Source organism: Bubalus bubalis, chromosome 3, assembly GCF_019923935.1.
Source record: "Bubalus bubalis isolate 160015118507 breed Murrah chromosome 3, NDDB_SH_1, whole genome shotgun sequence".
NCBI classification, from domain to species: domain Eukaryota; kingdom Metazoa; phylum Chordata; class Mammalia; order Artiodactyla; family Bovidae; genus Bubalus; species Bubalus bubalis.
Window position 1 is genome coordinate 46,227,320 of NC_059159.1, and position 13,158 is coordinate 46,240,477.

A 13,158-nucleotide genomic window follows, 5' to 3' on the forward strand; every position below is an offset into this window, starting at 1 on the left:
CACCACTTTCCGCATTAACCTTATGGGCGTCGATTCCCTCATCTATAAAATGGGCACAAGAGGACTATACAGAAAGTATTGCCATGAGGGTGGGAGACACGAGCGTGAGGCACAGAGCCTGGTGCAGAGGAGGGTGTCTTCTGTCTGATTCCACTTCCTCTCGTCCCACCTCTTGGCATCAACCGTTGTACTCAACTTGCCAGAAATGCCTTTGCAGGGACCTCAGCTGACCCCGGCTCCAACATTGATTTATAAATGTCACTTTAAGCGAGTTTCCTTTTGTTTTCTGGGCCTCCACTTCCTCGCCACTGCATTGGTGGTGCCACAGCAAAGAGAGCTACGAGGATGTTCGAGACCTTCTGCATCACCTCTGGCACTACCTGCCTCTAAGTGCCTGCCCAGTCCCTTCTTTCCTTAGCATCACAGCCCATCTGGCTCAGCTCCTCAGCCACGGCCAGAGTGACGGTGCTCTTGCTGCCCTAAAGACCCGACTAAAGAAGATGAGAGCCAGAGACAGCCACCCCAGGTCAGAATTTTAAAAACAAAACTTACTTGGATGTGAAAAATGCACCCGTGTTTCTTTGGCTGGTTAAAATATTTGATGCTCATCGAATATTCAACAACAACAAAAAAAGGTTTTCACTCCCTGTACTGTCAGAAATGTAATGTAATTATAGCGATGTTAAATATTCCCAGCTGTTCTGAGATATTTGAATCTTAAATCAAGCCTGCCTCTACACATCCTGGGTTGCAGCTGGAGATCTTCACCAAGTACCACACCAAGGCAGAGCTGGGGGAAGTTCAAGCGAGAACTCTGGGCTATATCTCCAAGCTTGTTTGTGAGATCTGGGCTTCATCCCAACATAGCTATAAGGACCCCCAACCTGGGCTGTTGGCAGCATCGCCAAAGAAAGCCGTGTTCCTCAACAGGGCTGTGCAGACTTGTAGGTCATAAGCATCTATCCAAACAGGCTTTCAAATCCATGTGCAGGGAGCATAAAGAGATAGTGTAAAATAAACGGTAATAAAGTGAATAAACACACGTCTCACTCCAGAGCCTTTGAGGTTCTTCTATAAATCAAATTCTTGCCATAATTTGCTCTGCGAGGCTGTGCTGAGCAGCGGAATCAAACCTCATCTGCTTTCCTGAGTGGTAGGCTTAGATTTATGGATGTGAGTTCACAGTGGATGCCCATGCCATTTCAAAGTGGGAAAATAATTTTCGTTAGGAGGGGTTCCAAGAGGAGATTAAACCTTTCACTTTCGGAGATCAGAGAATCAACAACTTTCAGATCAGATATGCTGTTGGAATCAGAAGGGGATGGTCAGTGTATGTATTTTGCAAAAAGAGTAAACTTGCAGAGGAAGAAATAGACACTGTGGTGATATAAAAGCTTAAGCACAAATATCCTCAGGGTCGATTTCAAGCTTCCCAGTGACATTCAATGTGACCTTGAACCACCCTATCTCCCTCTTTGCTTTTTAAATTTGGATCAGGGGACTAAAGAAACCCTCAAAGACCAACCTACCCATATAGGTTTGGGATGAAAAGTACTTAATTATTCCTGGCTAGAATTGTAACAGTGTATAGAAGGTCACGCTATTCTTCCAGCACTTGGAGGTTTTTTCTGCAAAGAAGTGAGAGGGGTCATCATTATCCTGATGATAAAGACGATAGTGACTTTTCACTTTTATCTAGCACCAACACATCTGTGCTTTTACATTCAAGACAGAGGTGGTGCTTTCTGTATCCATACTCAACTTTCATCCACCAGGACTAGACCACACCTGGCTTTCAAGAAATCATTTTTGAATGGATTATTATATTATCTTTAAGTTTCTTAACAGCCCTGCAAGGAAGGTATGATTTCTGCTTTACAAAGAAGGAAACAGAATCTCAATGAAGATAAGCACCTCTCACCCTAACAGCCACCTTGTCAATGCTAGGCAGTCCTGGGAGTTGAACTTGAGTCTGACTCTTGAAGTCACATTCTTCCTACTTCCGCTTACTTTTTCTAGTTGTACTCCTTTCTAGTGGCTGGGGTCCAAATTGCCAATCTGGCATGAATGTTAAACATGGATAAAATACTCCCACGTGGACTATTTTTGAACCAAGCTACATGTTTGTTATGGATTCTTTCATTTTCTTGGTTTTAGGATAGACCCTGATCTAAACCTGGACTTCCCTGGTGGCTCGGATGGTAAAACATCTGTCTACAATGCGGGAGACCTGGGTTCAATCCCTGGGTCGGGAAGATTCCCTGGAGAAGGAAATGGCAACCCACTCCAGTACTCTTGCCTAGAAAATCCCATGGACGGAGGAGCCTGGTGTCCATGGGGTCGCAAAAAGTCGGACACGACTGAGCAACTTCACTTCACTGATCTAAACCTACCCAGCCTGGTTCACTAGGTGTAACAGAGAGTGTTTTGTACAGCAAATGAGGCCTGTATTAAATTTCTGTTGCTGCTGTAACAAATTACCACAGTCTTAGTAGCTTCAAACAGCGCAATTTTATCAGCATATCATTCTAGGTCAGAAAGCTAAAATCAACGTGTCAACAAGGCTGCATCCTTTCTGGAAGTTCTGGGGGAGAATCTGTTTCCTTGCCTTTCCTAGCTTCTAGAGGCTACCTGCTTTCCTTGGGTTGCGGCTCCTTTCTCCATCTCAAAGTTGTCTGTGCAGTCTTTAGATCTCTCTCTGACTCCCTGGCCTCAGCTTCCACGGTTACATCTTCTCTGACCCTGATCCTCCTGCTTCTCCGTTACAAGGACCTTTGTGATTACATGGGGCCCACTAGGTGGTCAAGGATAATCTTTCCATCTCAAAGCCCTTATTCTGGATTTCCCTGGTGGTCCAGTGGTTAAGAACCTGCAGCAGTAAAGACTGCTGCTGCTGCTGCTAAGTCGCTTCAGTCGTGTCTGACTCTGTGCGACCCCATAGACGGCAGCCCACCAGGCTCCCCTGTCCCTGGGATTCTCCAGGCAAGAACACTGGAGTGGGTTGCCATTTCCTTCTCCAATGCATGAAAGTGAAAAGTGAAAGTGAAGTCGCTCAGTCGTGTCCAACCTCAGCGACCCCATGGACTGCAGCCTTCCAGGCTCCTCCATCCATGGGATTTTCCAGGCAAGAGTACTGGAGAGGGGTGCCATTGCAGCCAAAATTAAATAAATAAATAAATATTTGTAATGTCCTTAATCACATCTGCAGAGTCCCTTTTGCCATGTAAGGTAACGTATTCATAGGTTCTGGGGATGAGGGCCTCTTTGAGGGGCCATTATTCAGCCGACCACATGGCCTTTGCATTTTGGTTTGATTGACACTGGCTTGGCACATGGCCCCTGTGTGACCTCTGCTGTGATGTGACATTGATGCCAGATGCCCCAGTTATGCACTTCCTCTGGGGTTCACTGGGGAACCCAGGACTCCTCCCCCAGGTACCTTCCTTGCTCCACTCCGGGATGCCCATTCTGTGTGTTTTCTTACAGACCCAGTGAGTCAGATGTGACTGAGAAAGCCCATGGATGCCTCCTTCTCAGCATTCATAGAGCCCAAGCCTCGCCCCTCAAAGTGTGGTCCACGGACTACCAGCATCTGCATCACTTGGGGGCTTGTCAGAAATGCAAATCTCAAGTTCCATTCCAGACCTACCAAATCAGGATCTCTGCCATGGGCCCAGGAATCTGAGTATGCTAAATTTTTAGGAAGCATGGGTCTAGAAGCTTCTCTATTCCTCCACAGCCGATTGGAATATGCCAGAACAAACCTGCCTGGGAAGGAGGGCAGGCCTCTGGGCAGAGATAAAGAAGGAATCCAACACCTCATCTTAGCAGCCAGTTTGAGCGCTGATTCTTTTTGGCAAGGCACTCAGAAGTCCACTGCCTTTCTCTTAAGAAAATCTTTCAGGGCAGACAATATGCCCCCAAGTCCACCCTGGCCAGGAACAAAGTTGCTAGGTAAAGAAGTGGTATATAGGGGCCATAGGAAGACTGCATTCACAGTTTTTGGCTAATTTCTGTTCCTGTGTCATGTGACCCTGGGCAAGACACTCCACCCTCTGAAGTTAGACAGGCTGCTGCTGCTGCTGCTGCTGCTAAGTTGCTTCAGTCGTGTCCGACTCTCTGCGACCCCATAGATGGCAGCCCACCAGGCTCCCCTGTCCTTGGGATTCTCCAGGCAAGAACACTGGAGTGGGTTGCCATTTCCTTCTCCAGGGCATGAAAGTGAAAAGTGAAAGTGAAGTAGCTCAGTCGTTCCCAACTCTTCGCAACCCCATGGACTGCAGCCTACCAGGCTCCTCCGTCCATGGGATTTTCCAGGCAAGAGTACTGGAGTGGGGTGCCATTGTCTTCTCTGTAGACATGCAATAGAGTGCAATAATCACCCTCTGTTCTTACAAGGATAAAATGAGATGGTAATGTATATTACACAGTCCTATCCAGGTATGATCACTGGTTTAGTCACTAAGTCATGTCTGACTCTTGTGACCCCATGGACTATGTAGTCTGCCAGGTTCCTCTGTGCATGGGATTCTCCAGGCGAGAATACTGGAGTAGGTTGTCATTTCCTTCTCCAAAGTACGGTCACTAAAACTCTGCTAAGTAGAAATGCAGGTTGGACTTGCCTGGTGGTCCACTGGTTAAGAATCCATCTGCCAATGCAGGGGACATGGGTTCAATCCCTGGTCCAGGAAGATTGCACATGCCTTGCAACAACTAAGCCCCTGCATCACAACTACTGAGCCTGTGCTCTAGAGCCTGTGCTCCGCAACAAGAGAAGCCTCCACGGTGAGAAGACTGAGCACCGCAACTAGAGAGTGAGTAGCCCCTGCTCGCCACAACTAGAGAAAGCCCACACACAGCAACAAGCACCCAGTGCAGCCAAAAAATAGATAAATTTAAAAAACAAACAAACCAAAAACACCTTAAAAAAAGAAATGCAGGTTAATTTAGCCAAAGCTGCACTGGGATTTCTTTGTCGGAAAAACTGTGACGTAGGGAAAGGAGGGTTGACTTTGGAATCCTAAGATCAGAGTCTGTCTGTGACCTTGGGTGAGTTACTGAACCTACTCACTTTCTTTATCTGTATCAGGGAAAGAGGAATACTTTTCTGTCTGGTCCGTTGTTGGGCTGGAATAAAATAATGAATATAAAAGGACCTGGCAGAGAGCTCAATAAATGTGTGCAGAATCAGAGGAAACAATTTACTAAGCAAATTAATAGTATAAACAATGGTGTCAGGGGAGATATTTGACATGCTCAGGAGAACAAACTTCCCCAGTACGTTCATGGCCTCTATTTGTTTTACCAACAATTCATGTTCCAATTATGCGTGAGTCATTTGTTTGTTCGTTAGCACAGGTCTGAGCTGGAACTCAATTTGGCAATAGCTCCTTAGCCAGGACTTCAAAGTTATCCATGTCCTTGAAAGAATGAATATGGGAATTTAGTTCAGGTTATGGCTGCATGAAAACATTTGCATAACTCCTGAGTAAGTTCCCCATCATAGACCTATAATATTTCCATTGGCTGCAAGTCCATCATGGATCCTAGGAATGGCTTCTCCTTCTCAGGGTGGCAGGGCTTGGAAACCAGGATAAATTCCAGGGGCTGTACCAACTTGTAGTGAAAGAAATTTTCAGTGAAGGCTTGACTGTGTGGGACACCTTCTATGAAAAGATTTGTTCTCACCAGCATCTTTGAGAGTTGGTAGAACAGTGTCATCAAAAAGAATATCAGCTTTCGAGCTAGACTAATCTTTGGTTGAATCTTAACTCTGCTGCCCCTGAGCTATGACTTTGTACCTCTCTTGAGCCTCCGTTTCCTCATCTGTAAAATGGGTGCCATAATAGTCATTCGATTCTGGTGAAATTGATGTGACCCATTTACATAACAGGTGCCCTGTACAAATCCTGGTGCTTGCCTAGTGGCTCAGATGGTAAAGGATCTGCCTGGAAAGCTAGAGAAGCGGGTTCAATGCTTGGGTGGGAAAGATCCCCTGGAGAAGGGAATGGCAACCCACTTCAATAGTCTTGCCTGAAGAATTCTAGACAGAGGAGCCTGGCGGGCTACAGTCCATGGGGTCTCAAAGAGTTGGACACGACTGAGCAACTAACGCTTTCATACAAATCCTGGGCTAGAATCTGTCCCGCTTCCTGCATGATGAGGCACACTCAGCTCTGCAGGACAGTTTACTGCAAACAGTGGGTTTGGGCTCATCTTTGTGGCCCAGTGCCTGGCAAGCAGTAGATGCTCAATGTGCACCAGTGGACTGAATCTCTGAGTAGCCAATCCCAGCAAATCACTGAGGAGAACCAAAGTGACTGATGCGCAAACCGAATGGTCTGGTTATTCCTCCAGCCCTTCTCAATTGGGCAGACATCTGATTGATGCCTTCATGACCAGCCACAGTGGCCCCCGAATAGCCACTATCAGAATCAGCGTGATGTGGGTCCATTTGGATATCTACAGACCTGAGCAGAACTGACATCTGATTCCCCAAACTGATTTCCCCAAAGTCACATAACTGGGGGAAGTCTTTTCATGTTCCTTGCATAAATGTCTATTTAATCACCATCCTGTCTCTAGCACTCGAATAACGTGTACATTTCCCCCCCTTCATCACCGTTTCAGCTCCGCAAAGAAACAAATGGTTGGCTGAAGAGCTTGGGCCATCTGCAGTAGTTAAGCCCTATCTTCCCCTGACTGCTCACTTGGATGGAGAACTTTGCAGCTAAGTCCCATTAGTCATTTGGCTCCTGCTCTCATTTCACAGAGGAAGCTGCAGAGGCCAAAGTCACATAGGCTGGTCAGGGCAGAATAGAGGCTGGATTGGTCTTCCCAAAAAAACCTCTGCCCCACCAAACCTGCTCCTTCCTCATCCAGCTATGTAGCTATGCCTTTGTGGTCCTGAGGATTTGGGTTCAGATCCCAGCTTTGCTATCTACTGGCTCTGTCACTTTCAGCTTAACTACAGAACTGCCCAAAGGGGCATGTCCCCCATCAGCCAAATGGCGATGATTACACAACCTTTTAGGGTGATTGTGAAAACTGAGATGGTGTGAAATGTGCTCAGTTTGGGTCTGGCACATCGCAGCCGCCCAGTACTATTTGCCTTCGTCCTTCGCTCGAAATGTTCACTGCAAGTAATATGAACGGAAATAGCTCACATTTATTGAGTCCTTACTGGGTTCCAGAAACTCTTCTAAGCATTTGACATGTATTAGCTCGTTTATTCCTCTTTCTCTAAAGGCAAAGGTATCTTTCTCTCCTCCCTGAAGCCATCCATCTTCACAACTATTGGACTGCCTGGCCTAGCACCACTTCAACGGGAATTTGCTGATTTTAAACAACATGTTGCTGAAATGATTTCTTGTTTTCTGTGGCTGGCTTGCAGCAGCCAGCCTGCTTCCTGTGACAAAGTGTGATGAAATCAAATGCTGTTGTCTTGGCTTTTACTACAGAGGACCGGTCCAAAATCTGCACTCAGGGTTGACTCCTGCAGATGGGGGGAGAGGGTGGCGCAGGGTTAGGCAATGGGGGGGAGGGGGCAGGGAAGGCTGGAATTCTCCTGATGGAGTTAGGAAAGGGGGTGACAGCTGGATGGGGGTTGGGACCAGATGAGATCTCCCTGTCAGTGTGACAGCCAGCAATGAAAGAAATTAGACATTTTGCTACAGAGTTCAAAAATTTAGTGTGGCCTCCAGGTGTTCACACCTTTGCATTGTTGTTATTGTTGCTGTTGTTTAGTTGCCAAGTGGTGTCTGACTCTTTGCGACCCCATGGACTATGGCACACCCGGCTTCCCTGTCCCTCACCATCCCCCAGAATTTGCCCAAATTTGTGTCCATTGAATAGGTGCATTGTTACTATTCCCCCAACTCATCATATCTAGCCCCAACCCCCAAGCCCTGTGCACAGCTTTGAGCCACACTCAGCCCCAGAAAGGACGTGTCCAATCTCATTCTCTCATGTCTCCGTTCTCCCCATTCGCACAAGGTGCCCCCTCTCCATGAAGCCCCGTTTCTCTCCTTCTCTACCTTGCAACTCCTACTGATCCTTCCAGACTCAGCTCTGATGTCACCTCCTCCCAGAAGCCCATAGAGATCCCTAGTCTGCTCTGGGTACTCCTTCTGAGCCCACGCAGCACCTCTGGACTCCTGGCATCTGTTGCTGTTATCTCTTTCCTCAACAACACTGCAGGTTCACGGAGGACACATCCCATGCCTTATTTAACGCTACATCCCCAGCAGCTAGTTCAGAGCATGACATACAGTTGGTACTTAGTATACACTGGGTGTTGGAATGAATGAACCAGGAAGTGAGCACATCGCCACTCAGGTAAGTGCTCCTGATAAGAGATGATAATGATATTGATCATAATTAATAACTGCTACCATGAGATACAAAGATTGTGCCTATCTCTTTATCAAATTATAACAACAGCTCTTGAATACTGAGCTCCTATGCTGTTCAGGCTGGAGAAGGCAATGGCAACCCACTCCAGTACTCTTGCCTGGAAAATCCCATGGACGGAGGAGCCTGGTAGGCTGCAGTCCATGGGGTCGCGAAGAGTCGGACACAACTGAGCGACTTCACTCTCACTTTTCACTTTCATGCACTGGAGAAGGCAATGGCAACCCACTCCAGTACTCTTGCCTGGAAAATCCCAGGGATGGTGGAGCCTGGTGGGCTGCTGTCTATGGGGTTGCACAGAGTTGAACGTGACTGGCGCGACTTAGCAGCAGCAGCAGCATGCTGTTCAGGCAGGGGCTGGTCACTGCATACGTATTATCTTCTTCCCAGCTTTCAGGGGTTAGCGAGGGAGGCACACAGCTAAAAAGGGACACAGCCAAAGCCTTAAACTGAGGTCTGCCTGGACGCTTCCCCTGACCCTTGCCTCCTCCCAGAGAACATCACTGCTTCTTGTCATTGGGCCCTGACTGGCCTCTGTCTACAGCTGTTCCCAGACCCTCAGGCCCTCCTTCGAGGCCCCATGCCCACAGAGCCTGGCCTCATCGTTCCGCATCCTGTCCAATTACTGGGGAAGGCTGGTCTCCCTGCCCCCAGGAAAGCCCAGAGCGGCCAGAGTGTTCAGAGCCCTAGGTCCACGGCAGAAGCCAGGGAAATCACATGGACATTTGGAAGCGGAGCTGCTTTGTCTGACCACTGAGCGATTAACCATTTCACATCTGTGACAAACATAGAGAGGAGCTGCACGTAACCACATCCTGAATGGCCTGTGGACTAAAACCCGACAGACACCCCCCCACAACCCTCTGATCTCCCTGCTGAGTTTATTTCTAGAGCCTGAGGCCAACGGGATGGAATGAGATATTGGGGGCACATCTCCCCACTGGTCCCCCCAGAAGCTCATCCCTCACCTGGGCCACTTAGGGCTTCGGAACCCCAGGTACCTTGGCATCCTCATTCTCTCTCTCTCTGCTCCCCAAAGTAATAAATGCCCCCAAATTGGGCATTTTCTCATTAGAAAGGCATTCCACTGGTACTCCCTGGAGAAATTAACCCAGGAATCCTGGAAAACAATGAGAAGTCTTGAGGTTACCTGGGGAAGGTCTTCACTCCCCAAACCATTTCTGAGTGCTTAGCATGCATATCAGGGTCTGTGTTGGGGGCTGGAGACGTCAGGGAAATCAGATCTGATTCCTGCTTGAGTCCAGGCCGTGTGTGTGAGGGGGAAGTGTGGTGACGCTCACGCATGTGAGGACTGACGCCTAAACGGGAGGCAGAGGGCAAAAAAGAGGAAGGTATCAGTTTCAGTGAGAAGCGGAGGTGGTGGGTGGTCAGGGAAGGCTTCAAAAGAGAGGAAACCCCAGGGCTGGAGGCTGAAGGATGACTGGGCATCCCAGGTCACCGTACGCACTTATGGTAGCAGAGGAAGCAGTCCAGCTGTGGTCAGCTGTTCAGCAGAGCTTGGGCACGTGGTACCAGAGAGAGCATGGCCAGAGATAAGGCAGGGCCCAGGTTCCGGCCTGAGGAACCAGGACCTGGGACAGGTGAGTCCCTGAAGGGTTTGAAGAAATGGGATGCTATGCTCTGTGTGGAACTTGAGAAAGACTGCTCTGACTATAGGGCCAAGGGTGGATGCAGAGGGCAGGGAGCAGAAGCTGCAGGCCCGAGACCAGTGAGGAGGCTGATGCCCTTTAAAAGTGGCATCTTTATGGGGACCCAGCACAGTCTGAAGAGTGCCCATCTCACACATACCTACGTGCATGCTCATTCATTCAGCTGTAGCCAACTCTTTGTGACCCCATGGATTATAGCCCGCCAGGCTTCTCTGTCCATGGAATTCTCCAGGCAAGAATACTGGAGTGGGTTGCCATGCCCTCCTCCAGCGGATCTTTCCCACCCAAGGACTGAATTCACATCTCCTGCACTGGCAGGTGGCTTCTTTACCATTGAGCCACCTGGAGCCCATAATCAGAGAATGTGGTGTATGTACTATTGTTACCACCACTAGATGGAGTAGGAAATTAAAGAACAGAGAGATTCAGTCACCTGTCCAAGGGCACACAGCAAGTGGTCATCTCAGGATTTGAGCCATCAGTTCAGCCTGAGAGTTCACGCTCTTAACCACTCACTATAGTGTTCCTTCATCAGAGCCGACCAAGGCTTAGGGCAGGGTAGAGTGGTTAAAGAAAGGATTCCTTAATGGGCCCACCCACTGTATATTAAGGGCTCCCCTGAAATAGCTTCTGGCCTCCATGGATAGAGGGGTGCAATCTTTAATCCTGAGGCCCTTGGAGAAAAACTACAGCATGAAACGTGATGGCGCTGAAAACTCCCAGGGCAGTGCCATGATGTGAAGCCACTAGGGGTCACTTGAGTCCCCAGGAACACATACCTTTGGAGGTATGGAAGTAACACTTTGGTTTAGGTGGGTGTGGGCCTGCAAAGTCTTCAGACACAGGAAGGCAGGGTATGGGTGGTCACAGAAGGGTGTGCCCCAGTGAGACGAACCCGATTTTCATCAACTCAGGGCATTCCTGCCAGGGAGACTGAGGTCAGATGACTCCTGCAGGCACTATGTGCTCTGAAGACCCGTAACAAGTGGCCAAGGCTATGACCCCCTGCAGGGGGCCAGTTTCCACTGTCCCAGCCTTGCTCCCAGAAGGGACAGGATTTGGAGGTGGCTGAGGGCTAGAGTCCTACCCAGGGATCCTCTGATAGAAGAGAGGCCCATGGTCAGAGAGGAAGGTTCCATGTGGCTTCTGTGTGTGCGTCTGGTGGTATACAAAGTTGGACTTTGAGCTTGCTGACTCAGGGCTTTGGACTGCATCTTAGTGCCTCCGACCCCTCATCTTTAACATGGGAATAAAACTCTGCCAAAGCAGGGCTGTGGTAAATGTCAAAAGTGAATCCTGGCAGTTAGCCCGCGAGCCACGCTTTGTAAAGCCATCATTAGATGCGCTGAGTTTTCCAGGTGTTGTATAGCTTGGAACTGGAGCTGCTGATCCTTGAATGTAACAGTGAACTTCAGTCTAACTCTAGGGGCTGCTAGCTAGTGGTCAGCCCAAGAACAACACAATAAGCTCCTACAGGCAAACGAGCTCTGTTCCAAGAACACGTTCATGCGTCCAATTTGTAAGTCCAACAAAGCCAGCCTAGGTACCCAACTAACACAATTAGCTATATGGTACCGTACTGTAACAGGTTTATAATACTTTTCATACAAATAATACATAAAAAAAAACAAACGAAAAATAAAGAAAACATTTTTCATCTTACAGCACAGTACCCTGAAAAGTACAGTAGAACCAACTACATCACCGCTGCTTTTATGCTTATTTCCAGACATCCTGGGCTTGAAATAAAGATACTGTACTACTGTCTTCTATACAATACTGGACAGTAAAGGACACAGAAGCACAGCCACCCGGGGAGGATGCACGCACATGACAATGTACTCCAGACACATGAACTTATGTGATTGGACAGGCAAGGGTAGGTTTGCATCTTTGAAAGTTCGCAACTTGAAGGCTCGTATGTAAGGGGCTTACTGTAAACAATAAAGGCTCATGACCTTCCTTCCTCTGTCTTTGTTAGACGGAACTCAGAATTGTATCTGAAGTCTGGGAGAAGTCACTTAGAAACATATGTTAACAGCACCTCCTGCTTGCTAAGGCGGGGGAACCATGAAGTAGGTATTCTTTTAAAGCAAGCTGAAAAGCTCAGGAAACAAGGGATCTTTGGGGAGTGGATAATTCACAGCTACCGTTAACACAGGCTTAAAGCAAAACAAAGAGAATAAGACTGAGGCCAGGGTCACTATCCTAGACCAGGACTGGGCCAATCAGCCGATCAGAGCCCTGGCCTGATGGGCATCTGTGCCAACACCTGTTGGAACCAAAGCATCTCTTTATTATCCTAAAAAAAAAAAAAAAAAAAAAAAGCACTGTCAGAGATGAGACGATCGGGAGGAATGCCTAAAGCTGGTAAAATCACCATCAGAACATTATGAACAAACTACACACACCGACATTCCTGGCACTGGTGGCAAAGCCCAACCCCCCTGAAAGGGCATTTACACAGGAATGGCTGGACAGGCTGGTGCCACGCTGAGGCTTGGCACCACAACTCCTCCTAGGCAGACCACACAAAGCAGATACCTTCTGTCTGACAGCTGCCTTATCCAGACTCCAGCATGGGAGAACCAGCACAGCAAAACGTTTACAAACCCTTCAATATCAATTGAGCACAGCTTCAATATCTCTGCCATGCTGCTTTCCCACTGCAGGGCGTCGGCTCCCCTAGAGGGACAGACCCATTCTCACACCTCGTGGGGTCAAGGGGCCCCATGACGCCCACCACGGCTCCATTTCCAGATCGCTTCTGACACAAGCTCCTACCAGAAGGGTACTTCCTGACACAAAAAGTACCAGAAGGGGCTGCTGCTTCTCCCACCAAACTAGGTACAGCTTCATCCTCCGCTGGTATTCTGGTGGTTTCCTCCAAAGTCTCCCAAATTGGATGTGTTTGGAAACTCTCAAGTCATAAGCTACTTAGAGTCCCCAGCGAGCTTAGGGGGTCTACCTGATTCTTGCCCATATTTAAAGAGCTTCCTATTGAGTTTCCCAAAGAGAACAAGCCCACACTTCAGACAGGCTTCCCTGTCTTCCCATCCCTTCACTCCGGACACAG

The 13,158-nt window shown here is 48.3% G+C and overlaps 1 protein-coding gene across 2 annotated transcripts in view; it reads right to left on the reverse strand.

The window, feature by feature from the left end:
• ASIC2 (acid sensing ion channel subunit 2) overlaps positions 1-13,158 on the reverse strand; it is a 1,251,793-nt gene that overhangs the window by 279,902 nt on the left and 958,733 nt on the right. The window lies entirely within an intron of this gene.